Source organism: Alligator sinensis, unplaced genomic scaffold (assembly GCF_000455745.1).
Source record: "Alligator sinensis unplaced genomic scaffold, ASM45574v1 scaffold499_1, whole genome shotgun sequence".
Taxonomy (NCBI): Eukaryota; Metazoa; Chordata; order Crocodylia; family Alligatoridae; genus Alligator; species Alligator sinensis.
The window spans coordinates 852,209-877,481 of record NW_005841864.1 but is presented as its reverse complement, the minus strand read 5'-3'; positions in this window follow the sequence as shown (position 1 = coordinate 877,481).

Sequence of the window (25,273 nt, the reverse complement as noted above, 5' to 3'; positions counted from 1 at the left end):
TCACCCAAACCACCGGTGTAATAAACAAAACAAAACACAAGCCCCTAGGCTACAACATAACTATAAGCCGCCTGGCTGTAACCACATTGCTCCGACATCTTAGAGCTGCCTTCTGTTATCTGGCTTAGGCAGTACCTGCAGTTCTCACTGCTTCTCGTATCATGGCTGAGGGAGCTCCTGCCTCTCTGGCTGCTGGCAGGGAACTGCCAGCCTGGCCTCAGCCCTGGGCTTTATGAGGGCCAGGTCCTGCCCCCTCCAGTCAGCTGACTTCCTGGTTGCCCCAGGCAACCCGCAGCTGTGCTTGTTATGTCCTGCCAGGGCTCTCCCTGGCAGTTTTCACTCTCTAGGAGCAGGGCACCAAGGTGCCCTGCGACACTTGTGTATAAGTGCAGTCATTCACCCATCTGTCCCTTGATTAAGAAAACTATTTGGCATAGTAAACCCATATCCATAAATCAGATGGATAACAACATTTGTTTGGGAATCTGAAGGAGCTATTACCTATTTCTCTGAAGCATATATTATTTGGGGTGACAGTATCATCTGCCTGTGACATCAGTGTTGTTTGTGACCATTGTTTCTCATCATGGAAATGATGCTATGTATATCTATAGGGTCCAACCAGATCATATTGGGTATTTGGTAGGCAGTGTAACAGGAGGGCGGTCAGGGTCGCCGTGCTCTCCCCTGCCACCTCCTTTACCATGTCAAGTTGCTGACTAGCACCTTCCAATTCTCGCCCGCCATGACCTTGATCTTGTATATATATTTTATAGGGAGGCTGCCTTTCATCTACTGGTCCACGGTTCTCCTGTTATCTCTAGGTCTTCTACGGTAGTGAGTGTTCCCGTACACTCCAGCCTTATGGGCTATGCATAGCTCCAACCACTCCTGTACCACACCCCAAGCCTCGCAGATGTGACTGACATTGTTCAGTCTGTCTCTCTCTCTGCACCCTTTCTAGTGCTCGGGCTCTCTGCAACCCCGTCTCTCTCTCTCTGCCCCCTCTCTGGCGCCTGGGCTCTCTGCCCTCTCTCCGGGGCCTTCTCCGTAATGCCACCCTCTCTCCGGGGACTTCTCAGGCGCTGCCCCCTTTCCTGGGGCTCATCACAATGCTGCCCCCTTCTCCGGGGCTCACCACGCCCACACTGGGGCTTCTCAGCAACGCCCCCTTCTCTGGGGCTTCTCAACTGCCCCTCTCTAGGGCTGGGGTCTGTGCACCCTGAATGCTGCACCCTTGCTGGCGCTGGGGTTCCCACACTGCTGCAGGTCCCCTATGAGGCCTCCTCCAACCCCTAATAGCCTCACCCAAACCACTGGTCACAAACAACAACACAAACGTAAGCCCCTGGGCTATAACACAAACAGAAGCCACCTGGCTATAATCATGCTCAAGCCTACTGGGGTTTCTTCATCCCGCAGCAGTGTCAGCCATTGCTCCTGCCTCAGGCTTCTCCTCTCTTCCATAGCTGAGAGCTCCTTCCTCCTTGGCTGCTGGTAGGGAACTGCCTCCTGGCCTCCTGTCTATGATTTATATAGGAGCCAGGCCCTGACCCTTCTTGTCAGCTGGCTAGGCAAGTGTGAGTCATTAGTTCCCTCTAGTTGCCTCAGCAACCAGCACCTAAGGGGTTATCCTGGCTCTCCAAGTAGCAGGCACTTCAGTGCCCTGCTACAGGGAGAAGAGGGGAATCTTTCTCTGTCTTCAGGAAGTCCACGGTATGTGCATCTACACATGCTAATAATCCAGGAGTTTACTCTCTAGTAAACTACTCAAAAGTAAACTGTCCTTGGCACATGTCTATGTGTGCAGGGACATGGGACAGACTGCTTCCGCTCCCTGTGGCCCTGCAACAGGCCCCTGCAGCAGCCAAGGGGAGCTCTAGGCTCTCCACGGCTGCTAGCCCAAGGGCCAGGAGACAGCTGTCTCCTGGCAGGGGCTGGGACATTGCTCCCTGCCTCCAGGAGCTGTCTGCTGCCCGAGTGGGCTCCATCACCAGAACCTGGACAGGGACAATGTCCCCCTGCCCCGGAAGCAGGGAGCTCCCAGAGATTGCTTCATGAGCACAGGACCCAGGCTGGGAGTTCCTTATCTACTAGCACCAGCTCTGTGATCACAGGACTGGTGCTGAGAGATAAGGATCTCTCAGCCTGGGCCCTGTGACCATGGGACTCAGGCTGGGAGATAAGGATCTTCCTGTGCCATCCCTGTGACTATGGAGCAGGGTCTGGGAGATAAGAATCTCTTAGCCTGGGTCCTGTAACTGCAGGGCTAAAGCTAGGAGATAAGGATCTCTCAGCCTGGGGCCTGCAACCATGGAGCAGGGGCTTGAAGCTCCCTGCTGCTAGGGCAAGAGGACATCATCCCCCACCTGGGCTCTGGTGGTGGAGCCTGGCTGCAGGCAGCTCCTGGGGGCAGGGAGCAATCTCCTACCCCCTGCTGCCTGGCTGACTAGGACCACTTTTGCGCTTTGTGCCTACACATCTGCTACCATTCAGTAAGTGATCTTGAGTAAATTTGCTAGTTATACTTGCAGGTAGCAAATTTACTCACAATTAGAGCCAATTACTGTGCAATAAGCCTCTGTACAAGTAGATGCAGATGCCTGCTATGCAGTAATTAGCTCTATAGCACAGTAAAGGGTCCCATGTAGATCCATCCATCTACATGAGCTGTCTCAGATTCTGTGCAACTCTGAGAGCTAAACTTGAGTTCTATGTGGCTCAGAGCTACCCCCAGAGTTTCTCCTCTTCCTTCTGATCCCCCATGCCCCCTGCCAGCCTGAGGCTGCCCCTGGAGCCCACTACCATCCTGGGGCTGGCACCCAGGGGAGCCTAGAGCTTCCCATGGGTGATGAAAGGGGGCAGAGCAGGGTAGGCATAGTCCTGGACTAGTCTGCTCCCATCGGGCTCAATGTTCACCCAGGCACAGTGTAACGTGCCTTAATTTACTGCACAGTAAATTCAGGTGCATTAATTGCACATGTAGATCCTTAGCATTTTTAGCAATAATTCTAACAATTCCAGTCCACAGATTGAGATGTGACAGATTGTGCTGATTAGTACTGTCTACCCTTCATAAACTTCAGTCTGCAACAGTTAACTTATTTTGCTTGGCAAACTCAGATTGCTTTGTCAAGGATGAATTCTGTGTTGTCCTCTGATCTCTCCATAAGTGTCCTGGGTACAGATCCTAATCACAATCTGCTCTCTCATTGGGAATTCAGCTAGCTCCCCAAAATTGTAAGAATGACTCTTCAGCCTTTCATTAGTCTCAAACTCTTTTTTTGGTTCTCTTCTCCTAACACATCTTTCTAATTTGTTTCATTTTTATGTGAAGTGCGGTGCTTGTACTTCTTTAGTACAGTTTCAGAGTCATTTTGTTCAGTCTGAGTAAAATGAACACTATTAAGAACAGCAAGTCCTTCAGAATCAACTGCTGTCAGAAAAAAGCTAACTACTGACTGCCTTCCTTCCTCCTGTGTTACCCACTTTTTGCAGATAGAGTGAAGTGCTATGTAAGCCTTCTCCATGTTCTCAGAAGATTTCAGCTCAGATGGGGCTCTTGAATACTCAGTTCTTTTACTTGGGCTATTTTCTTAGTTCTTTTTTTACTCCTTTTACCATATGTTGTTCTATAATCACTCACAGCCCACATGGACACATCAGTGACAAAGATCTATTTCATTTACAGTTTAGCTGGTCAGTATTGTATAACGTGAGATCCACTGCATACCAAATAGGTCCAGTCAGCACTACATAGACATAGGTCACCAGCAGACCAGTGGCAGGGTTAGGAGTTGAATCCTAATATTCTGACTCCCAGTAAGTGCTCTAGGCACTCAGTCACACTTGTCTTTATAAATTTGAGTAACTTGGTTTATCTATGTACTGTACACTGTTGTCTCTTGGGGCTCAAAAGATGTGAATGAGTGGTTAGTAGAAGAAAATTTAGCAGTCTTAGTGGGTCATGTATTTAATATTTATCACTTGCATTAAATTCTTCCAGTCTTCATCTTTAAAAAATGTCAGACGTTAAAAAGTGGGAAAATGTAACCAGAGTTGGGAAATATTATTTACAAATGGGAAACAGATGCACATAGGCCAATTCACTTGCCCCAAATCACAGAGGCCACATCTGCATGAGATGCTGACTGCGCAGTAGCTCATTACTCCTGCACGGTAGCATCATGTCGCAGGAAGTGTGACATGATGCTACTGTGCAGTAGTAACGAGCTACTGTGCAGTCAGCATCACCTAAAAGCCATTCAGCAACACTACTGCGCATAGAAAACTGTATAAACAAGTATTAAATGATGAGGCAGTAACAACTGTGCAGTCAGTGTCTCATGTAGATGTGGCCACAATAAACCATTGGTGGAGCTGGGAATACAGTCTTGAGTATTGTATTCCAACCACTTGCTGACACTTTCTTCCATCACTGATTTAGAGAAGATTCAAGCTATTTGCACATATACACATATAAAAAGAAGCCATGCTGCTGGGTCTTTGCTAAGCTACTTAAAGGCTAAGAAGAAGCATATGCAGCCATTTTCCCAGGGCCCCCTTTAGCCTGAAAACATGTTGAATCGGTTTCATTGTGTTGCACAAAGTATAAGTGTAAAGCAGATGTACGCACTATGCTATTTTTTTTCAGTAGTCTTGCTTTGTTTTTCCTTCCATGTGTATTCAGGGCTTTGATTTTCAGAATTGCCTATAACTGAAGCGAATGCGTTGGGAATTCCTCAAAGTACATTCAACTAGGGGCCTTCTTCCTATATGAACACCTTATCTCCGCCCCTAAAAACAAATTTGGGAAGGGGTATAGAAGCAGGGGTAGGGATATATAGAAGACATGGAATAAGAGAAAGGTATCTAAAGAAAGGGACAAATAGTATGTACTCGGCTGAACGGAGGATATGTCCTCTCCTCCCTCTCAAACTTAAATATCTCCACTTCTCCTGCCCTTCCCCTGCCTTGATACGTTGGCAATAAATATGGGTCACTTAAAAAAAGTTAAGTTTAGTCTTGCAAAGTATCACTGGCTCCATGACCTTTCTTATGATCAGTAGGAACAGAGGAGCAGGGTTTAAAAAATGTTTCTTATCTGCTTAAGGATTAAGCATACCAGTGTGCATGAAATAAACTATACATCACATCCTCAGAAACAAAAGTATTTGATTTCTATTGGAGCTGATTCATTTCCCCAGTGAAGCAGTTCTACTCTCTCATCTCTCTTGAATTAAACAATTCTATATTCAGCCCAATCTGTCCCGTGGCTTTGTAAGGCAACTGGTAGTGCAGGGACTCTCTTATTCCTCCTCCCCTTCTGTTAAAAAAGCAGTATCATTTGTTGTCTCCTACCAACAGCTTTCCATATCTAAAACTCTCTGCCCCTGTGGATTTCACAGCCTATGAAAAATGACCCTGCTGAAAACAACATAAACTGCAGGTGCTCAGAATGTCTGGAAATCAGGCCTGTAATAAGTAGGATATTTTCCAATGGCTTCAGTTTCCTCAGGCCATAGCCCTTCTTGTGCAGTTTGCAGATTTTCTGTATGGTACTATTTTTGTACCATTTGTAGGTAGGGTAGCACGTAATGTGAAGGTTTTGGCTTGTGCATAGATTTCTGAAGCAGATGTTTGTAGTAAATTACAAGTCATAGGCACATATGGCCTACAGATGTAATGCATAACACACTAGGAAGGCTAGATAGAATGTGTGCGCTACAATAAAAAACATTTATATTTTTTCTATATAGTTCCGTAAAAGCTTTGCTAGTTCTGTTCCTAACACTAGGCAACTGTTGTATTAAGTGCTATGCTAGGTTTTAATATAGTCCCCAACAGCATAATATATGAACTACTGTAAAACAAACGTTACTCTTTTGCTAATCACATTCCCACCAGGGGGCAATAGATTGCACACCTTTGGGTTAATACTGACTGTTTTATCTATCTTTGCACTTTTGGGAGCACCTTTGTCCATTTTAAATGGATGTGGTCTGTGTTGCAAAGGTATTGACCATAAGCACCTGAAATTATTTATCACAGTAATTATGACAGGAACCAAACAGTATAAAGGGATTTAGGGTTTTCTTCTTCTTATTTTTCTGGACTGAACTATTGGTGTAAACTGATGTAGGTCAATAGAGCTAGGGTTCTTCACACAAATTATGAACCTGACATTGTATATTCTTTACATGTTTAAACCTATTAAGTAAGCCACCGTGGCATGAAAATTCACACTGTTTTTGAGTGTAAAAGGAACTAGATCCACAAAGAGACTTAACTGGCCAAATGCAAAAATTTAGGCCTTCAAAATTCCTGCTCTGCTGCCACATAGTCATGGGGCTTCCAACTTTTCATAAATAAAGCTCCCCAGCTGCTCCAAGATCTGCTTCTGGGCAGGCCCAGAAATGCCTGATGCTTGAGAGTACTGAACAGTTAGGCATGTCCTGCCTAAGCCACCGGATTTAAGGGAGTAAGCATTCCTTCACCTATCTTGCCTACAGATAGATGTATCTGGTAGACATTCTGCATAAAATGAATGACAAAAAGAGCTAAAGGGCATTCATAGGCAGATCTAGGATCTTGAAAAGGGAGGTGCAAGTGGTGCAGTGCATCATCACAAAACACAATGCTATTTTTCTCCAATTAAAAAAATGAACTAGAAGCTTTTCTAATATGCTAGGGACCTAGGGCTATATTATTCTGTTTAAGAACCAAGCAAAAACAAATATAATTGAGCTGGGAGGTGGGCTGACTGCCAGGTCAAGGGTGGAGCAGGCACCTGGTGCCAGGGTAGTATGGCTGTTACCTCCCAGCCTGGTCATGAACAGACCAACTACCTGCACTCCAAAATATGGGTCTTCCAGACACCCTGCCATAGCCCCCAAGTGTCCTCCACTGACCTTAATGTATTGCTCCTGACATCTCAAATGCTCCACACTCTGTCCCATTATTCCACATATCCCTCATGCTTAGCCCTACCCCGTTGTGCGTCAAACCCCATCAGATCCTGCCATCCCCCCTGTGTCCCACTGAATCCTACCCTGCCCCATCTGTTCCCAGGAACCCACTGCACCCTAAATAAGGTTATCCCCATCAAACTCCAGCTTCCCTGACCCCTCACCATCCTCACATTCAACTGTGCCCTCCCTTCCCCTGCTGGTATCCAAACCTCACTGCAGTCCCTTGCATCCCCTGGGATCCCCTCACTCACAAACCCATTTTCACCCAAACCCCTCAGATTCCATTTCATCTGCAAACCCTTCACATTCCCACCCCCATAACACCCCACTCCATAGCACAGGCCCTGCTCTCCCCCCAAAAGCCTGTGGTGCCTGTGACTGATCCCTGCATCAAGCTACTCATGGCTGCCCTCCCATCAAAATACTCATGTGGTGCCTGTGACTGCCTCCATGCCCCACTTCCCCCCATCAAGCTCCCCAGGAGCTCCTTCCCCTCAAAACCCCTCCCAAACAGTTCTTGCCACCCCTCATGGTGGCATACTGCCACAGTCAGACTGCCTAGGCAGCCTCTAGAGTTGCCTTATATTCTTAAGATCCCATCTCTCCTGGTCAGCTGACTTCCTCTGTGCTGCCTCCTAAGCAATCCCATTAACTGGTCACTATGCCTGTCTGCCTGCCTGCAGTGCTCTGCCTGGGCTTTTGCCCTCTTTTTGCCCTCAGGCACTCTGTCACAAGGAGGAAGACTTGTTTTGCCCACTTGCAGCACACCTATCCAGGGAAACCAACCTCTATGAGTCCGCCCATGCCTGGTTTTATGTTATAGTTGGCAGTCCCTTGATATGAGTATGACAGTCTTCCAGTAAATAGGGAAGTCATTGCTGTGTTCATAGATGACTGAGGAGGCTGATACGAGATCTGCAAATAGTTCCAGGAAAAAGGAGTACATATTGGTGATTTTGGGCCACAGCTCTTTCCCTTTGTCACTCATATCTATCTGCCTCCATAGTGAAGCGAGTTTGCTTAAAATGATCAATGCCTTGTTGTACATCATGGTGCCACTGGGGACAACTCAGAGCTGCAGTCTCTCAAGTATTGTTGTTAATATCATATTTCTTCAGACTGGCTTTCAAAGTGTCCTTGAATGTTTTCTTTTGCCCACTTTCGAGTGATGGGGTCAGAATATAGGACCAGTTGCAGGAGCAAGTTGCAGGCATCCTTATGATATGTCCTGTCCAATGGAGTTGGTGGCATATACGTGGCTTCAATGCTACTAGTGTTTGCTAGAGCCAGAATGCCGGTGTTTATTCTTCTGTCCTTCCAATTGATATGGAGGATTTTCTGAAGACATTGATGATGGTGTTGCCTTGTATGTCAAAAACACTTATGCTTGTTTCCTGGTTCAGAAGGAAGAACACAGCAAAGCAGAATGCATTTGAGTGAAGATGAAAGCTGTGGCACTGAAATAGCAGTGGGGATTTTTTATAGGCCACATAATCAGGAATAGGAGGTGGATGAGGTACTTTTCAAGCAGGTGACAGATCTATCCAAAAGCTGTGGGATGAATAGTGGAAGATCAGGAGTTGTTAAAACCTATGGGTTGAGGAGAAATCAAGTAGATAATAATGAACCATGAATTCACTTTGACTCCCTCAGTCCACCTGAATAGAAATGCAGCTGTCCAAGTGGGCATGGGTTTTATAGAATCAAAGGTGGGTATGACTGCACCATCAAAACATGCCCTAGATCTGCCCCTGGTACATAATAGGATCAAAAGGAAGTAAGGCTAAAAGGGACCTCACACAGTCATCTAGTCCATTCCCTTACTCAAGGTAGAATTGTCCCGGACTAAACCATCCCAGCCAAGTATCTGTCCAATCTACACTTGAAAATTTCAAGGGATAGAGATTCCTTAGTTTCTCTAGGTAGCCTGCTCCAGTCCTAGACCACCCTCATAGTTAGAAAGTTCCTCTTAATCTTCACCTTAAATATCCTCTGCTACAGCTTGAGTCCATGTTCCTAGTCCTATCTCCTATACCCACAGGGAAAAGCCTATCTCCATCCTCCCTATAATCACTCTACAATCTCCATCCTCCCTATAATCAATCTACAATCACTCTAGGTATCTGTTATCATCCATCCCCGCACAATATTCTCTTTTTCAGACTAAATAACCCTAATTCTTTCAGTCTTTCTTCATAAGTCATGCTTATACTCTAATCATTTTTCTGGCTCTCCGCTGGACTCTCTACAATCTGTCCAAATCCTTCTTGAAGTGTGGGGTTCACAACAGGACACAGTACTCCAGGTGAGGCCTCACAAGTGATGAACAGAGTGGAATAATCACTTACTTTGATTTGCAACTGACATTCCTGTTAATACAAACTAGTTTACTGTTGGCCTTTTTTGCAACAAGAGCATACTGTTGGTTCATATTCAGCATATAGTCTACTGTAACCCCTAAATCTTTCTCTTCTCTGCAGTGCAGAAGCCTAACCAATCATTCCCCAGTTTATATTTGTGCATACAATTATTCTGTCCAAAGTGCAGGACTGTGTACTTGTTCTTTTTTAATTCATCAGGTTGATTGTAGACCATTTTTTCAGTCTATCCGGTCATTCTGTATCCTAGCTCTTACCTCCTAAAGTGTGTGCAACTCCACCCAACTCAGTCTCATGTGCAATACCAGACTCAGGACAGTCTCCTGAGGACCCCCACTTGATACCTCCCCCCAGACAGACATTAATGACTACTTGTTTAGCATGATGATCCAACCTTGGCAAATCCATGCTGGCTGTTCCTGATCACCTTCTTCTTCTCTATGTTTTTCATAATATGTTCCATGAGGACCTGCTCCATGAGCTTTCCAGGTGTCAAGGTCAGGTTGACTGGTCTGTACTTCCCCAGATCCTCTTTCTTCCCTTTCTTAAAGATGGGTACTATATTTTCCCTTTTCCAATCATCTGGGACCTCAACCAACCTCCATGAGTTCTCAAGGAGGATAGATAATGGCTCTGAAATTACATCAGCCAATTTCATTAGTATCCTGGGATGCATCCCATCTGGTCCTGCTGACTTGAAAGCCTCCAGCTTCTCCAGATAATCCCTAATCTGTTCTGGCACTACTGTTGGACTCCTTTCATACTGCCAACCACACTTGTCACCTGGTGGCTACCCCTATTTATGAAAAAATAAATTTTATAAATTTATATTTATAAATTTACTACACAATCCTTAAGACTCAGAGAAAATCCATTCCCTGATGGAGAAAAAGTAATGGAAGGGTCAAAAAACACTCTTGGCTAAGCAGGGAAGTTGCAGCCCTCCTACAGAAAAAGAAAGAGGAGTACAAACAATGGAAGCTTGGGACAGCCTCTAAGGAAGACTACCTGACAATGGCTCGCACTTGTAGAAAGTAGATTAGGCAAGCAAAGGCGGAAACCGAACTAAAACTAGCTTCAAGAATCAAGGACAACAAGAAGTCCTTCTTTAGCTACATAGGGAGTAAAAGGAAAACTAATGGGAGTGTGGGGCAGCTGCTCAATGCCTCAGGATACCTGGTCACTACCACTCAGGAAAAAACAGAACTCCTAAATGACTACTTTCCCTCAGTCTTTCACAAGACCAACACACCATGTAGGGCACAGAACAAGCAGGGCGGGATTGACATCATTCCCACCATTGCCACAGAACTGATGTATGATCAATTAAAGAAATTAGATTTATATAAATCATCAAGACTGGATGAACTCCACCCAAGAGTACTGCAAGAGCTGGCCAAAGTAATCGCAGAGCCCCTGACAAAGGTCTTTCAAACATCATGGGCCTCTGGAGAAATTGCAGAGGACTAAAGCAGGGCGGGATTGACATCATTCCCACCATTGCCACAGAACTGATGTATGATCAATTAAAGAAATTAGATTTATATAAATCATCAAGACTGGATGAACTCCACCCAAGAGTACTGCAAGAGCTGGCCAAAGTAATCGCAGAGCCCCTGACAAAGGTCTTTCAAACATCATGGGCCTCTGGAGAAATTGCAGAGGACTAGAAGAGGGCCAGTATTGTGCCCATCTTCAAGAAGGGGAAGCATAAGGACCCAGGAAACTACAAGCCAATTAGCTTAACTTCTATTCCAGGGAAAATCCTAGAAACATTCATCAAAGAGGCTATATGTGACAAACTTGCAGAAGGCATGATACTGAATGACAGCCAGCATGGCTTTGTCGTGGGCAGGTCTTTTCTGACCAACCTCATTTCTTTCTATGATCAGATGACTCGTCACCTGGATGAGAGAAAAGTGATTGACATCATATACCTTGACTTCCAGAAAGCCTTTGACCTAGTAACCCATGAGGTTCTGATCAGAAAACTGGATATCAGGCTCAACTGTGGAACCATCAACTGGGTGTGAAACTGGTTGCGGGGTATGACGCAGAGAGTCCAAATGAATGGATTGGTGTCGTCCTGGTGAGATGTGGGCAGTGGCATACCCCAGGGGTTGGTACTTGGCCCAGTGCTGTTCAACATCTTCATCAACAACCTGGATGAAGGGATGAAAAGCCAAGTTTGGCCAAGTTTGCAGATGATACCAAGATATGGGGTTGTGCAGACACACCCGCAGATAGGCTGCAGATACAAGCAGACCTAGATAGGCTGGGATGTTGGGCAGAATGGAACCAGATGAGTTTCAACATAGAAAAATGCAAAGTGCTGCATCTGGGAAGGAAGGACCTCCAGCACACCTACAGGCTGGGTAATGCTAACCTGACAAGCACTACAGATGAAAGGGATCTGGGGGTAACAATAGACCCCAGCATGAATATGAGCTGACAATGCGATGCAGCAACCACTAGGGCCAATAAAACACTGGCATGCATCAATCGATGCATCTCCAGTAAAACCAAAGAAGTGATTCTCCCACTTGATTCAACATTGGTGCAGCCACAGCTGGAGTATTGTATCCAGTTCTGGGCACCGCACTCAAAAAGAACATGCTAAAGCTCAAGCGGGTCCAGAGAAGGGCCACCCATATGATCAGAGACTTGCATGGCAAGGAGAGGCTGAGGGATCTCGGACTCTTCAGCCTAAAGAAAAGAAGGCTGAGAGGGAACCTGATTGTGGCTTACCACTATATCAGGGGCATATATCAGGGGCTTGGTGAACAACTGTTCACCAGGACGCCCTGGGAGAAAACTAGAAACAACAGCCACAAACAACTGGAAGATAGTCTCAGGCTGAACATTAGGAAAAACTTCTTCATGCCTAGAGTGTCCAGACTATGGAACAAGCTCCTCACAGAGGTGGTGCATTCATTTACCCTAGAGATCTTCAAGGGAAGACTGGATGGTCACCTGGCTGGGGTCACCTGACTCCAGATGTCTTTCCTGCTCATGAAGGGGGCTGGACCTGATGATACTTTGGGGTCCCTTACAGCCCTATGATTCTATGATTCTAACCTTTTTATAGCCCACCTAGAAGAAAACTTCCTCAAGAACTGCACCATCAAACCCTTACTATACCTGGGATACATAGATTACATCATCATATGGACTGAAACCCTGCAGTCTCTAATGGACTTCGACAAAAAAATTCAACAATCACCACCCCTCCATCAGATTATCTCTTGAATACTCCAGCACAGCATCTCCTTTTTGGAGCTTCTCTGTATCATCATATTCTATGTTCTGTTTCAATTTTTTTTAACTGGCAAAATATGCAATCCTACATGCATGCTTTTAGCAAAAAATGCTAATTATATAATACTATTATATTATATATAATGTTATTGTCCATGTTAATGTATTGTTTTAGGAAAAGCTGTAAATAAATCGCTACCACTAAAAATCAAACAAAGAGGAGAAGTTGCATCTCCTTTTACAAATGCCTACTGGTTAAAGCAATGGGAGATCTGGGTTTAATTTCCACTTTTACTTGAGAGTATTTAATCCAATTTTCCTGCCACTTGGGGAGTGTCCTAACTAGCAGATTATAGGATATTCTGAGTTAAGGGATTCTTGCTCTTTTATGGCACTTTGCATGAAATAATGAAATAGTCATAGGTCCAGTGAACACAGGAAACTGCAAGGGTGGGCATTACTTTCTTACCTAGTGGCTAGAGCAGGATCCAGAGAAAAGTACTGTTCAGAGAAAGTTGGAGACTTTGGTTCCAGATCATGAACACTGAATATAAAATAGCGGATTATTCACTTGAGAGGGGCTTGGAATCCAGGACTGCTTTTCCCAGGTGAGCGCTCTAACTACGAGGATAGCATTCGTTTCTCTGTCCCAACTAAATTATATGTCAACATACTTAACATTGCTGCCTAAATCTATTAATAGATCCAGCCATAAGTTTGCATTTTCACTTACCAACAAAACAAAATATATTTTTATTCATTAAGAAAACAAAGGAAATGACTTGAACCTCTTCCCTTTTTTGGCCATACTTGCAAGGTTTAATAAAATTAAATGCCTTATGGATTCCATGAACATCAAAATGCCACTCATTTGGGATCTATAACCCTATCCAATAAAGTGCCATGATAAACTTTTGATGGGTCTACATTATTAATCCATATTTTACATATATTCTCCAAATATTTTAAACTTCTTAAAAATCTTATCACTGGGATCTTATTTGGGATTCTTTTTATACATTATTTAAGTCAGCTTTAATTTTGTTTTACTTATGAAATGTAAAACTATATATCTTTTGGTTAAACTCTCTTTACATCCTTTCTAGCTCTTCGTGAGTTTTATTTATGACTTTAATATGTATTTTCCTTACTATATTTAGCATTTTAATCTTGTTGAAACTTTTGTTTTGAACCCATATAGAATCCCAGTCCCCAAAAGGCATTATTTAGTATTGGAATTTTAACTTATTTCCTACAAAATATTAAACTTTAAATTTACCTGCTACTCTGATAATATTCTCCATCTGTACACCCCTTTCGGCTAATAGTGGAATACTCATATCATTAATTGTTTCGCAATGACTTGGCTTTGATGCTAGTTCTGTTTGGATATATTTCTCTGCTGGCTCTCATGTAGTGTGTCATCTTGAAGATTTTCCTGTGTTCCTCTCCCTTTCTCTGGGACATACTCTTCCTGCCACTGGATTGGCTGGCTCCAGAACTGGGCTGGAGGCAGGTCATTCCAGTAGTTAAACAAGAATTGATGTATTTTATTACCTTGATTTTGTCTACTGAGTATAGAGTTACAGATGACAAAATTTCAGTGATTATGTTGTCCCTTCCTTAATTTCATAGTGTTGATTTGGGACAATCTCTGTGTTTGTTCAGTTGTAATTTGGAATAAAACTCTCCTGTGGTGTTGGGCTTTTGGGTTGTTTTTTTTTACAGAATTAAAACTATCTAACAAACTCATCTTTTGAGCTAGCAACATCCCTAATTTGAATTTAAGATTAATTAATTTTGTGGAGGGAATAATAAAGTTGATCTACAGATTAGCTTCTTTCCCCTTTCTCTTTAAAACAAATCAGAGTAATCGATGTGTGGCTGAAGGCAAGAGGCTCTGTGTCCATATGCTATACAGGCTACATGCCTCACCCTGGTACACCCTCCCCATACCATGTGTCCCCTCCAGCCCCCTGCTGCACTGCACAGATTTCTTGCTGCACCACAGCATGTGCCCCCACCATAGGACAGCTAGTTCTGCTGCCTGCCCTGCCCCAAGGGATAGGGGCAGAAAGTGGAAACTAGAGGAGGAATGAGGAGCCCAAAGACCCATGGAAACAGCTGAAGAGTTAGGGAGGGAGCGATACCTTGACTGGGAGCTTGGTGGCCACAGGTAATTCCTTGGGTTGCATATGTGGCCTGTGGGCCACCAGTTCACTGCTCTGCTTTAAAATATACTGTTGTCAGTGTTGTGGCAGCAGTGGCCCAGTGTTTCTACCAATGCAGCTTCTTTTTTCCAGGGGAGCCTTGCATACTACATTTAAACATTATCTATATATAATTTAAACTGTAAAAGTTACCTGAATTGTAGGGTTTATCCCTACAATAGCAGCATATTCTGTTTCAAAGGCTGTGATAGATCCCATCTTTTCTTAATCTGCTTCAGTGAAAACATGATGATTGAAATACTATTGATATGGTAAAATCTCAAAATCCAGACTGTTTAGAATAGGATTGGGATGATTCTGGAGCATCCATTTTCTTGGAAATATTTCTGGAGTGCATGGAAGGTGGAAGCAGGGAAGAACTGGGAGTGAACTCAGAGTATTGCATGCTTTCTATCCCACTTCATTCTCATTTAGGGATTTTAGGAAGAGTTTCAGAGTGTAGTAACCCAGGAGACTAAAAAGCAGATTCACCTCATTGGTTTCCTAGAACTAACATATTTGAGCACTGTCTTTGGTACTGGGCAACTTGTAGTCTCTGTCAGTCTTCAGTCACTAGCATTTCTTGCTAATTATAAACCAATCCAGGAATCCCACCTGTTCACAGAAGCTTTTTGGCTGATTAAACTCCAAGCCAAGCACCTCTTTTTATTTTTGTGAGTGCTTTGAACTTTCATTTAGTGTGAATTAATCCATGACTCGACATTAGAAGCAGGTTGGAAAGGCAAGAAAGCATGTAGGAAGGTAGGACCAAATTGTAATGTAACCTGGACACTGGAAGCTATGGGAAATAAGAAGGAATTAAGCAGCAATAAATAGAAAGCTTTGCACCAAGTGAAGAAAGTAAACAACAAACAAGGAGACACATCCTAGCTGACAGAATCCCTATACAAAAGCACCTTTTCTTATCATGATTTTAATTCTGTCTTCCTTTTAGTTCTTCATGCAACTAATTGCTATAGTCATGACATTGAAGTTGTAGGATCAAGATTGGAGAATTAAAAACACCTGTTAAATATATATTTCTGTAGGACTGGTCAACTTTCAAGTTTAAAATTTCAATGACTTTTCTGTGTAACTTTCATTTTTGACACAATATATAAGAGTTAAGATTTCAGAGAAATTTCTCTGAATGTTTCATTTACCGGTTCTACGGGTGAGTAACAAAGGACCAGACATTATTTCCTGACATTTTAGTTATGGTTTCTTCTTGTACTGTGCAAAGACCAGGGAAACAGTCATGCTATTTATTGTGGCCCTGTGAAATCTAATTTGGGATTTTTTTTTCCTTTCAAAAAGCCCATGGTCTCCAGTTGTGGCCAAGATAGGCAACTTAAAGTTTTAAGTCTTATTACAGCAATCAAGATATCATCTAAATAATAATAATAAAAAGACAGTCGCAAAGAACTTAAAATATTCTGCTCTTAGTACTATAGTAAATACCCTCAAGGCAATGAGCAGACCAGATAATTTCTGCCAATGCAGCTTCTTTTTTTCCAGGGAAACCTTGAATACTACATTTTAAAATTACCTATATATAATATAAGCTGTAAAAGTTACCTGAATTGTAGGGCTTATCCCTGCAATCACAGCATATTCTTTTTCAAAGGAAAGTATTCAGTAGAAAAAACTATAGGAATTTTGCCTTGACTTGTCTGCATTGCGGCATTTAAAGGTGTGAGTGACCTGCTTGGTTTCAGTCCCTGCTGAGACAATTATTTGTAGTGTGCTGGAGCTATTATAATTGTTTTTTTCCTTCATAACATTAGAATTAGAGCCCTCCCTCACTTCAGACAGGGGAAGGGAAGCATCTGGGAGTTTTAGGAAAGGAACTTCCCTCAGAGCATTGCCAAGTTCCAATCTGTCAGACTCTGATATGGAAATCTTCTGTGTGATGCTGTGCTGAATTCTCAGAATCCACTAATGCAAGCAGAACTGAATTCTCTTCAATGCATCTCTTCTGAGACTCAAGAAATAAAGCAAAGTGTAACTGCTGCCCCAGGAAACACTAAACCAGCAAGAGGCATATAAAATATAGCTTTAACCAACATACCTAAACTAAGGGTTAAACTGTAACTTTCTTTATCAGATTTTTTTCTCCCAGGTGGCAGTAATAACTGGAAAAAAATAGCTGATCTGAAAGAGGATAGGGGCCAAAAACAAGCGCAGAATGAGGTGTGTGAAGAAAAATGCAGGAGAAGGAAATATGAGAATAATGATCTTGAAAGGAAATAGAATTAGGGCATAGTTACATGTTAAAATTGACACACACTAACTCTAAAGAGTGTTGAAGTTAGTACATGCCCTGAGCAGTCACAATTTAAGGGTTAATATCCTCTTTCACGTTCACAGCTCCGACCTACTTCTAGAGTGCTGGTGAACAGGGGCCAACTCTGCTCCATGCTTGTCTGGCTCAACAGCTCTCTATCATTAGTGTAGTATAGGATTGGACCCTAGACAGTCCCAGGTCAGGCTCTTCCCAGCCCTGTCCACCTGGATGGGGCCTGCATTGCCCCTTCCAGCCCAGAACAATCCTTTCTGTCTCTGCCATCCAAGACTGTCCCCACTACCCCCATCAGCCCAGATTGGGTTAACTCTTACCCTAGATCCCTACTTACCTGCTCTCCCACAGCTTCTGGCTCCTAGCTCCCCACTGACCTGAAGGAAAGTTCCTGTCCTACTCCAGAGCAGGGGCTGGGCTCTGCCTGGAAAGTAATGGCAGACTGGTGGCAGACAGGTGGATTCCCCCATCTGCCTGTCCCCCTCCTCCCCACCACAAGGTGTTCTTTGCCAGTCTGGGAGCGGGGGGGGGGGAACCTGCCCACCCTCCACCACTGCTACTCTCCAAGTTGAGCCCAGCCCCCACACCATCTCTAGAGTGGGGCAGGATAAGTGGGTTGCTGGAGGAGGAGGGAGCTGGAGGTGATCCTGGAATGGGAACAGAAGGGGTGCGGTGGGGATGAGCCCAGAATGGGACCTGGGGGTGAGGGAGGGCATGTGAGGGATAACTTCATTATGTTTCTCTTAAGTGGAATTATCTTTTGGGAGACTGGTCTGCTGCCCGTCACTCTTAATGCTTCATAGGATAGAGCATCCATGTGAGGCAACTAAGAACAGTGCTTCCTGCAATGCTGAAGGACTACTCCCAACCCATATTGGCACCATGCTTCAGTCGAATATTACCCAAAGAGGATTATCTCTGATATGCTCAGAGGGGACTTAGCACATTTTTTCTAGCCTTAATGTGTAGTTACTTCCATTTTAAGTGTCCTTAATATATGGGAAGGGTAATGTATAACAACATAAAAATAAGCTAATGGTAGGATATCTACTTTAAAGGGTACCTAGGACATAGTTTAGTCTTATGATTAAAATCATAGTGCTTTTGCTTTTTTAAAAAAATAAATGGTGTGGTGTACCCATTTCTACTGGGTTTTGGATTAGGCCTTCAAATCTTCAAAATTTTATAGTTGGCCAAGAGCCAACTTAAATTCTGAGGTCAACTCTACAGCTCCTGTCTTCCCTACAAAAGTTTTACTGATACTAAGGGACATCTACCAGAGTTTGGAAAACTGGTATTCCAGAACCTGTTATAAGGGGAAGTCAGATAATGGTTCATATTAAAAAACACCAATCTATTCATTTTATAAGCTTAAGCAGCAGACATGCTTTGCAAACCAATTACCATAAGAGACCAAATGAGAAAAAAGCAGATTATCAAGTGCAGCTTAACACTAAACCTATATCGACACTGAAATGCCAGGTTGATCTTGAGTCATCCTTAAACAACCTGAGTCCTATGAGCTGCCTTTCCCTTAATCTATATTTTACTTTGTATCCCACACCCAAAGTTGTTCCACATTGTGCTGCTCATTTGCTTCTTTTCACTAAATTGGGAATTCAGCACCATATCTTGGACAGTTCTCCTGCCATTCACCTCCATAACGGAGCCCTTGCCCCATTATTGAAAGGGAGAGAGAGCCCAGGGCCCACTGACCAGCCCAGCCCAGCCCAGCCCAGCCCCTTGATCAGACTTATAGGGCATGTCCAGACATGTGTAGATGTTTGGTTCCCCAGGGAAAAGTAGCAGTGGCCACCAGCAGATATCTAGGGGTTGAAAAAACCCACGGAAACCCCCACCCCCCCGTGCAACACATCCTCTGGCAGCACACCCTTGTAGCACAGAGACCACCAGATTGTGTGGCATGTGGTGCTGCAAATGTTTGGCAAACGGGGCCTTAAATAAAATGGCTGCCTGCCCCAAGTGCAGACAGTGATTGGCAGGCTGGGGGCAGATGTAGAGGGTCTGGTGACCCATGGAGATGCTCATAAGCCCAGGGCTGGGCCCAGAAGAGGCAGTTTGGCCACAGGAGCTACAGGAGGCAGAGCTCCATGGAGGAGCCTGTCTTGGCTGCCTTCAGAGGAAGGTCACTGTGCCACAGAAGGGTGAAAGGAACCCTGTACCTGTTGTGTTAGGGCTACTGCAAGGTGTGAGTAGCCCCACACAAGGGGCTGAACCCCTTGTGTGGGGGATGATCCCCCTTTTGGGTGGGCCGAAACCTTTGTGTTGAGGCTAAATCCCCTGTTGTGGGGCTGAATCTCCTGTTGGGGGCTGAACCCCTTGTGTGGGGGCTGAATCCCATTTTGGAGAGCCAACCCCTTTGTGTGGGGGACGAACCCCCTGTTGGGGGGCTGTAGCCCTTGTGTGGGGTCCAACCCCTTGTGTGGCGGCCATTGCCCTGTGGGAGGGCAGCAAAATATGTATTCATGAATTCATGAAACCTGTATTTAGAGTTCACTTTATTATTATGATAAGAGACTTGCTTTAACACTGTAAGATATATCAGTAAAACATTGTCCAACTGATCGCTGCCTCTGTCTCACTTGCTCTCTCTTTATAGTGGTCTTTTATTTTACTTGTGGAGGAACATGGATTTGGGGGTATTTTAGAGAGTGACTTTGGGATTTTTTTTTGTCAGGGATTTTTCAGTTTTCCAATAGGGAACACCAGAATTCCTGCTAGGAAGGCCAGTGGCAGGACCCTGCCTGCTCAGACCTGGCACTTTAGACCCATCTTGCTGTGGCTGACCTCTTGGACAAATAGGGCCCAGGGGACATGCTTTGACAGTTCAAAGCAGGTGACCACACCCAAAACATCTTCCGGGTGATAGCTGCCCAGATGGCCGGGCAGGGGGCACAAATGGCAGTAGTGCCGCACAAAGGCCAACCCTGCAACCGCAGTCCACTGGCAGCTGGCCCAGAGGGGCAGATGCCTCTACTGGCTCTGCAGTCCCTATCCAATTATGGCACGTGCATAGCAGGTCACAGCCAGGCAGCAGTCCCCACTGCCAGACTGCTGCAGTGGGTAGAGGGTTCAGGGAACTCTCAGGGCTGCTTCAGCAGTCCAGCTGGCACAAGGGGTAGTGTCCCCAGGTACCAATTGGCTGGGCTCCAGAAGCTTCTGAGAGCGAGTAGCCCTGAGCTACTTGCCAGGGCAGCATTTTATACTGCTGGGGACAGCACAGGTGCTGGCCCTGGGCTCTAGCTCCCCCTGGTGGAAGATCCAGGAGGAGCCAGGCAGGGTTATTTTGACCCAAGTGGCACAATTTTCTCCACGACAAAGTGCATGTCCGAGCACGTGCGCTGAAGCTAAAAGCCCTGGCTCAAATATGCACCACTTCCATTTGAGCTGCTGCAAGTGCACGTGCTTGCATGTGTCGACGTTCCCTTAGGGTTTAGCAGGTTAAGAGGTAAGAACCAGGGGATAAGTCAGACATGAGACCTTGTCACTCCAGGGCTGGACCCATTACAACCTCCTATAGAAGTTCAAGTAGTAAAAAACATTGTTTAATTTATTTTAACTTGGAGGAAGAACCACTTCTATTTGGAAAGTGGTTTTGAAAAGTTGTCTCTCTCCTCTTTCAGAATATCAGTCTAGATTGGCTAGAACAGATATGTTGACTTTTTATTAGCTCCTCAAATTATTCATAACTTAATTTTGTACTGAAAGATCCATTACTTTCTTTCAGTTCACCAAAATGAATAAAAATACTTCTAAACTTAGTATATTACAATCCTTCACAACGTAAGGCAGTTGTATTTATATTTTCAATGTATATTTATTTCCTGTTTAAAAATGTAAAAGAATCTGATAAAGACATTGTAGGTCATTAGCTTGTTGTTAGAGAAACTGTTGGAAATATTGTATTATTTCTTGTAAATTATTTAATTGATTAAAAATAGGGCAGTATTTGAAAATGGAAAATTTAGCTTGGGGTATTTTATGTTAAATGTGAATATGTACAGACATCCATCTATGGCAGGGGTGGGCAATTATTTCAGGTGGAGGGCCGCTTACTGAGTTTTGGCAAGCCATCGAGGGCTGCATGACAGGCAACCAGGGGCAGATAAATATTAATTTTCAAAATGTTGGGGGCCTCACAGGCCAGATAGAATGGCCTGGTGGGCCACATGTAGCCTGCGGGCTGCATTTTGTCTACCCCTGGTCTATGGTATTCGATCTCAATTCCACTATAATTTCCAAATTTCTCAGAAGAAAAACAAATAGCTCACTAGTTTTTATGTGAGTTGCAAAAGCAAAAACAATCAAAATTGAGAATTTCAGGATAATCCAAAGGGTATTTGAATAAAAATTGAGTCATATATCAAATAATCTCCAGACTGCACTATCCGGAGAAACCTGTTAGACACAATTCTTCATTTACAACTCTGACCTAACTTGAAGATGAACCTAGATACTTAAAAGAGCAAGTCTCAGTGCTGTTAGCCCTCATACTCAGTGGGCACATCTACACAAGACACTAACTGTGCAGTAGCCAAATAATACTGTGCAGTAGCGCATCACAACACGGACAATGCTAATATGCTACTGCACAGTATTATTAGGCTACTGTGCAGTAGCATCACATTAAAGAGTATCGGTCCCAGGACTGAACCCTGTGGGACCCCACTTCCCACACCCTTCCAGGTTGAAACCGACCCATCCACCACGACTCTCTGGGTGTGACCCTCCAGCCAATTCGCCACCCACTGGACTGTGTAGTCATCCAGGTCACAGCCTCTTAACTTGTTCACCAGTATGGGGTGGGATACCGTATCGAAGGCCTTCCTGAAGTCTAAGTATACGACATCCACCCCTCCTCCTGTGTCCAGGTGTTTCGTAACCTGGTCATAAAAAGAAACTAGATTGGTCAGGCACGATCTGCCTGCCATGAACCCATGTTGGTTTCCCCTCATCATAATTTGTCCTGCCGGGCTCTCACAAATGTGAGCCTTGATCATTTTTTCAAAGACTTTGCCAAGGATGGAGGTGAGACTGACTGGCCTATAGTTGCCCGGGTCCTCCTTCCTCCCCTTTTTGAAAATGGGGACCACGTTGGCCCCCACACATCATCCCTCCATGGACTCTGTGGGCTCATCCTCTTGAGCCCTTCCATAGATCGCTCACTCTCGGTCTCTTTCTTTCCAGCAGTTCTCTGAAGTCCCCACACTCTCTTCTGGGCCTTAATATTTATTCTATGGGTCTCCCTTAACTTTCAACCTTTCTTTCCCTTGACAGACCTTTTCTAACTCTAATGGCACTGTTTTAACCATATCCTTCCTGGGCTGCAGGCTTCACGATCTGTACTTGTCAGTGGTCCCTTCTGCCCTTGCTTTCTGCAGACCAATCCAGCAAAGCTCTGTCTTTTCTCTGACAGCAAAGCTACTCCCTTTGTAGCTTGTCTTACATTTGCTGCAGACTTCACAGCAAACCCTGTTTTTGGGGTTTCCTTCTCATAACAACTAGATTCAACAACAACAACAAACCACATACACAACAACAACCTGCACATACAATAAGACTTGTTTTTCCCCCTGTGGCTCAGGCTTCTCCTTCTGCTCAAAATAACTTCTCAGAAAAAAAAATCCCACCCTTTTTTTACATAGCTGCACTCTAAGTTTTTGTAAACACCTTCCTGCCTTAGCAAGCTGTTAACACGTTCCTTTCTAGGGTATCCACGCTATTCCTGGAGAGCGGGGAGAGAACAAAAACATCCCTCACCCCCAATATCAATGCACGTTTGCACAAGAAACAAGTGACAAAAAATACGCAGGTGTCCAATAACATTACTCATCTCCCCTATGTCTTCTCCTAGCACACTAGGATGATCAGCTGCCTCCAAAAATAATTTTTTTGTGGTGTTATCTGGTCATAGGGGCGCACAGGATCACAAGACATCTGTTTCACATCCCCTACCCCTGATCTTGGGTGCGGCTGGACCCTTCCTGTTCTCCGTTTAACTGTGTCTGAGCATCCTGGAGCTGTGTTGTGGATAACATTCTGGCTTGCCATAGCCTGCACCTGTAACTTCCACTTACAGTCTCCTGAGCAAACATACAACTCTGATCCTGAAACTCTATGTCTTGTACAAGCATATACACATTAACAATCTCTGCAAAGCATCCCTCTTCTTAGGCTCTACTCCTGTCACAAACGCAGCCTGGCTTACAAATGCCTCAGAGTTCAAAGGACTCTTTCTCTGTTCATTTACACAGTCTTCCGTCAAAGAGGTTAATTATCTCAACTCCTGGCTTCCTATCATACCTGCGATATGAGGTTACCTTACTTAACCCAAGTGGACTTCAGTACGTACCCCTGCCCAAACCACAGACCTCAGGAACAATCCGAGATCAGGTTGCGGCCCTGTCTTCCTCAAGTTTGCTGCTCCTGCCACCAAAGCACTTGTACCCTTGTACATATAACCCAGGTACACCCAAGGGGTGTGCCATGTGCCCTGTCCTCCGATGACAGTGGTGGTGGTCAGGCAGGGTGCTGAGGAAAGGGTCAGCTACTAGAGAAACTTCCTCCCCTCTCTATAGAACTAGGCCAGAACCAAATACTTCACTCTGTACAATTTATTACAAGAATAAATACAGATGCTTAATATAAAATATAGAATATTACAAGGATTAACATATAATACTATATATCATATTCCACAATCCGCATATAATACCAAATATGAACCAAATAACTTACATCCTATACAATACAATTAACACATAGGGATATTAACCTATATAACTTAAGTAACTTAACCATAATATTTCTTTAAACCTTCACAAATAACAATACCAATATACACATTGAGACATTAAAACACATAAACCATATAAACCCCCTTAAAGAATACCCCTAGCTATATAGCCCTTAATATGACAACCTCAAAATAGGGAGTGCACTCAGCACCTCCCCAAGGGGTTTCCCTGAAGCCCCTCCCCTTTAGGGCCCTGGGATGTGGACACGTCCCTCCCACAATGGAGGTTGGAGGCAGCAGCCCCTCCTCACCCATGTCAGCCTCCCCTGCGGGGCCCGCTTCCCCAGTAACTCACGCTTCTTCTCTGGAGAAGTCAAGGCTTGTCCCATGATGGCCAATCCCACAAGACCCTCTCTCCAGTGGTGCCTTCTGCTCTCCTCAGTGGCCTGGCACCCTGCACTAGGCACCAAGGGCACTCTCTCTCTCATGGGAGCCAAGTCCTTGCAGGCTCTGATTCTCTGGTCTCACACCGGAGTTCTTCCCTTTCCTGGGCCCTGCTCTGGGCACCTGAGCTCTTTTAATTAAAGGTGGAGCTGCACTGTGGGGCTCTGGTCACTTGGCCTAGGGCCAGGGCTACTGTGAACAGCCATGAGCTGCTTCCAAAGCAGTTCTCTGTGCGCTGACCTGTGCACCGGGTGAGGCCCAAGCAGCTGCAGACTGCTCCCAGGGCCAGCTCTCCATGTGCTGGTCTGCACACCATGCAAGGTCCGAGCAGCAGTGAACTATTCCCAGGGCCAGCTCTCCATGTGCTGATCTGCACACTGACTGACTAGCCACTTGCTGGGTTCACAGGCTCAAGCCACCTTGAGCAGCTCCTAGAGCTTGGTCCCCATGCACCAATTTGTGTGCCACTGAAGCTCAAGCAGGGTCCTGAGGATGGCCATCTCTGGAGCTCCTCTCTCCTCACTATCCCTCATCATCTCTCCCCAGCCTGCTGAGCATGCTCCCCTTGTATACTCTTCAGGGGCTCCACCCCCAAAGTTTGCCAGACCTGGCTGTTGCAGTTCTGATTCAAGTCCAGCTGCTCCTTGAGCCCTCCCTTCAGAAAAGGCTTCCCACTGCCTTTTCAGCAGTGGTGTCTCGAGGCAGGCTTCGACTTCCTGGACAATGACCCGCACATTACGACGAGGGACATGCTCAGTTGGGATGGTCTTCACCTGTCCCCCAAAGGTAAGCATGTGTTTTCTTCTAGGTTGGCAGATCTCCTCTGGTGGGCTTTAAACTAGGCTTGTCAGGGGGAGGGGAAGATGAGGGCGGAGGAAGCTGTGGACCACCAAACCATGTGGCACCCACAAGGCCAGCCCAGCCTGAAGAAGGAGAACATTGGGAACCTTCAAGCC